The sequence below is a fragment of the Zingiber officinale genome, chromosome 8A (assembly GCF_018446385.1).
Source record: "Zingiber officinale cultivar Zhangliang chromosome 8A, Zo_v1.1, whole genome shotgun sequence".
Taxonomy (NCBI): Eukaryota; Viridiplantae; Streptophyta; class Magnoliopsida; order Zingiberales; family Zingiberaceae; genus Zingiber; species Zingiber officinale.
Window position 1 is genome coordinate 91,228,180 of NC_056000.1, and position 5,026 is coordinate 91,233,205.

The 5,026-nt window shown below is 41.2% G+C and overlaps 1 non-coding gene across 1 annotated transcript; it reads right to left on the reverse strand.

Annotated features, from left to right (window-relative positions):
- Positions 1-4,497: 4,497 nt before the first annotated feature.
- On the reverse strand, positions 4,498-4,603 carry LOC122013128. The gene has a single exon (XR_006120468.1). It is a non-coding gene; the product is annotated as a small nucleolar RNA R71 (small nucleolar RNA).
- Positions 4,604-5,026: the final 423 nt, after the last annotated feature.

Genomic DNA, 5,026 nt, shown 5'->3' on the forward strand with positions numbered 1-5,026 from the left:
CCTAAATTAATCTTCCTCTCTCCTAATTCCACGCTGCATCGCCTGATCACCACCCTTGTCGCCCTAGCCGCTGCCATCGCTGTACCATCGGCCCTCTCCATCCTGAGCAAGAAGCTGTGGGGTTGACCTTGTGCATTGTTTACCCCTTTTCCCCTTGTTTATGAGCTCGTTGTGTTGCCCTCTATGCCCTATCCTGATCTGTTGCTCCACTCGACCGGTCGCTGGCTATCTTCTTCCTTCATCAGCTAGGACAACGACTCTGTCGGCCGTGTGAGAGCTGTTAATGCCCTCCCCTCTTACAGGATTCCTTTCTCATCGAGCCGACATTGCCTCCTTACTGAAGGCCAGATCAGCGATGCCGCTGGTCGAGGGGGGAGTCATCGATCTCCTTCCATGCTCGTGCCCTAGATTCCATGGCCGATGCCACCTACTAATTGGTGCCACTGTCACTATCGATTCCTTGTGCACTGATGCCGATCGACTATGTTGAGCTCTGCCAGCAATCATCACCTCTGCTCCAACCATTGCATCCACCTCGACCTGTTTGTTGCCACCATTGCTAGCTGAGCCATGTCGAGGACTATTCTGGTCTCTGGTTGAGAGCCACCAGCGACCATAGCAGAATTGAGTGAGTGTTAGGGATGAGTTAAGGCTTTGTCATTTCTTCCTTTGACTTCAGTTTGAGAGCTAGGTTGTGAGATTTTCGTTGGATTGTCATTGTAGCATTGGTGGTACTATTGGCCAATGATCCAGAACTCCGGCCATATTTCCCGACAGCCAACTTTTCTGGCAGTGAATCAACAAGGGAGTATCTGAGATTTGGGTAATCTATGCTCAGTATTAGGTTAAGTATGAATTGATTACATTATGTATTGAATGGATGAGAGCTACATCTATAGTTGCCTTTTGCAAATTGGGGAGGTAACTTCTATGTGATTAATCCACAATAGCCGTCTGAAGGTTTGGTTTTATTGAGTTTGGTTATTTGAATTATTGTAGTTTGGATTGATTTGTATCCTATGTTGTAGAGTTTTGATTCGATTTGAATCAGACTATTGGACTTGAGGATATTCAGCGTGACTTGAATAAAGATGGGTACTTCTTTCTTGGCCTCTATAATTCTTTGAACTTAGTGTATGAATTATCTTATGGATTAGGTTGCTTTATCATAACTCCACTTGTATTTTATCTGTGTTTGATACTTATATGCTTGATCTTTGAGATGCTCTATTTATTATCTATACAATCTCATCTTTGGTTATTCTTACCCTGTAGTGTACACACGTGTATGGTGTGTACTATATGAGTTATCATACTGATTATGCATTATTAGTGTGCACATGTGTATATGTGTTGCTATGTATGGTAGATGTTGTTGCTAGACACATGTTGGATCTTTTCATGCATTTAGGTGTATGTGATTGATGGATCATGATTCTGCATCTATTGTGTGTTGTGTGAGCATATATGTCAAGTGAGTAGTATTGGAGGTATCCTGTCTATTATACCTATGTTGTGGTGTGTGTACTTATTTTTAGTGTGTACTACTGGAGGTATATAGTTGATTATACCTACATTGAGTGTCCACACATGTCAAGTGTGTATTATTAGAGGTATCATATTGATTATACCCATATGATGTGTGTACACATGTTTGGTGTATTATTGGAGGTATCTTATCAATTATACATATATTGTTGTGTACACACATGGCCAGTATGGTTAGTTGGAAGAATCTTAATGATTATATTTGTGTTGTAAATGCACACATGTCTGTCGAGTGTGTATGTGTGTCTGATGTGTGCTATGGAAGTATTACGTCGATTATATTTATGTTATGTGTTCTCATGTTGCCTGTTGTGTGTACATGTGTGACTGGGGTATTATTGGTAGTATCATGATGGTTATACCTATACTATGTGTGTATACGTATCGAGTGTGTACTACAGGTGTTATTACCTACTGTATATGTTCTTTGGTAGATACTTGGTGGATCATATCATACATGTAGATATATGTGATTGATAGATCATGCTTCTAGGTATACCTAGGTCTATCATGCTAGGTATAATAGTGTATTGTTTTATAGAGTTCATATACTCCTGTTGATGTAGTTGGTTACTATGTAAGTAACACTACATTATGTCGTTGTTTCTATATCCTGTCAACTAAGTCTCCTATGAGTGGGTGATGTGCGCAAATATTATGATCATTTACGCATGTTTTAGTGCACATCCACGTACTTTATTCATATATATTCGTTGCATGATTGCCTCTTTCATCTTGTATTCATTATATATATTCTTTTGTTCGGATATCTTCTCTTTGTTTGGTTTGTGTTGACAGGGATGATTTTCAGAGCAAAAATAGTGATTATCTATGCACCGAAACAAGCCAAAGAACATGGCCGTGGAACACACGGTTGTGTGACCAGACAAAAGGGAGCAGTGCACAGCCGTGCACCCTTGCATGACCATGCGGCCATGGCAGAGGCTGAGCAGTGCACGGTCGTGCACCCTTGCACAACGTTCGGCCATGGTAGAGGCAAAGCAGCACACGACCGTGCATCATTGCACGACCGTGCCACCCCAAGCCGAGACAAAGGAATGCCCGGCCGTGCATCTTTGGACGGTCGTGCCTCAGGGAGCAGAAGCCAGAGACCACATGGTCGTGCCAATCAGCACGACCGTGTAGCTTCGCCAGAGGAGAGGATGGGCATGACCGTGCCAACCTTGCACGGTCGTGCCATGGGCCGTGCGGCGCCCATACCCTAGCTTATAAAAGGGTCAAGAAACCTATTTTTGGGACATCTTTGGTTTGGGACTTCGTCCCTCCCCTCGGGGAAAGCCGTCGAGCTTCATCCACCGCCGTCTCTTCAAGATCCGTCCATCTCCAGAGCAAGGAAGCATCCCCAAGACATCGAAATCATCAAGCATCTCTTCTTCCTTTCCTTCTAGGGTTGTAAGTATGATTTTCTTTATGTTCTGGGGTTGTTCTTCTCCCACAATGGAGTAGATGTCCTCTTCTAGGATTAGGGAGTATTTGTAATGCGATGGAGATATAGAACTATGTAGATTCCCTTTGTTTCTATTCGATGACTTGTCAGTGTCTTGTTCATGCTTATGTGACATGTTTATATTTCTACTCTTTGATTGATTGATGTGGAGGATTGTTGATCCTGCAAAGGGGATACCTTAGAGCATATTGACCAAGGTAGCCTAGTGACAAGGGTAATCCTTTCCAGACGTCTAAGACGTTCCCTCAAAAGGAGAGACAATCCCTTAGGAACTGTTGCTCTCGTAAAGAGAATGCTCTAGATCGTATACCCGAGGGGCCCTAGTGACAAGGGTAACCCGTTCACGGACGTCTAGGACATTCTCTTGAGAGGAGAGGCAATTCCTCCATAAGGAAGTAGGTAACCATAGCGAACCTCTCCCCTTATCCTTATTGTTCTTTACTAGACATGTATCCCAGTGATCTACTCAGGCGCCCTCGTAACAGGGGGGGTTAACCATTACAGGATTTCACAGGGGACGTCTCTACGTGATACTTAGGGATACTGGCCAATCTAACTTCCTACAAGAATATTGACATAGAGGATGGAAACTAAGCAATCTATGTAGTATCTCCTAGTATTACAATGAAATCGAAATCTTAGAATCCATCTCCCGAAGCTCATTCCCTCCAAGATCGATTCTCTCTCTTCTCTCTCTTCTCACTTTCCTCTTTTCTCTCTCTTACTCTCCTTCCTCACCAATCTTAGGCTTGTTAAGATAACTTACTTTGCGATATCTCTTGTGCTTAATCAACAGTCCTTGTGGATTCGATATTTTTATTACTGACGATGAAATCGTACACTTGCAGTTGCTAACAAATTTTTGGCGCCGTTGCCGGGGACTGTTCGCATTAACATTAGTAGATTAGCAATTTAGTTCATCTAGACTTGTAAATAGTTTTTGTTTTTCTATTTTCATAATTCAAAAATAAAAGCTCTGCATTTATTTCTTGTTATTAGTTAAAGGTTCAGTTTTTCTTTTTCTTTATTTTTGCATTCTATTTCTTGTCTGTAATTCTTCATTTTTGTTTTTTTTCTCATAATTTTTTTAGTTATACATGAGTACTAACATGTCAAGCAGGGCCTTAAGAGGTTTCTCTGCACCCATTTCTGCAAGATTTTTATCTCCTATTGTGCAACCTCATATTGAAGCAGAAAGTTTCCAACTAGACCCAGAGTTAATTTTCATGATACAAGGTCACAAATTTGGAGGAGAAGCATCAGAAAGTCCTTATCTACACCTTGAGACATTCTAGAGCTTTGTGATATGGTGAATTGTGAAGGAGTATCAACAGATGCAGTTCGGTTGATGGCATTTCCTTTTAGCATCAAGGATAAAGCAAGGACTTGGTTATATTCTCTCCATCCTCAAAGCATCACAAGTTGGGAACAATTGGAGCAGCAATTTCTGAATCATTTTTTTCCTCCAAGCAGAACAATCTACATGAGGAGTTGCATCATAAATTTTGCTCAGGCACATGGAGAATCAATATTTGAAGCATGGGATAGATTCAAGAGTCTATACAGACAGTGCCCTCATCATGGTTTAGAGAAATGGCTGATTCTACACATATTCTATAGGGGGATTTCTTTTTCAGATAAGTGTTTGTTAGAATCATCAACTGGAGGGTCTTTTATGGACAAGAGTATAGAAGAAGCTTATACATTAATTGATCAAGTGACATTGAACCTCCAAGGATGGTTGAGCAAAAGTTGGATGGAATCTCCCTCAGAAATTCAAGAAGTACAAGCCATATATACAAGAGAGCCTGTCGAACAAAATGCAGTTCAACCACCCAAGAATGTCGAAATTCAGAAGTCACAGAATGAGGAGTTCAAACATTTGAGGGAAAAGATTAATAGCATAGTTTCAAAATGGTTCAAGGAGACAAGATCTAGTGTAACTGATAATGATATTAAGTTGAGAAGTGGCAAGAATCATGAAGAACTTCTGAAGAAAGATTTGTTTAA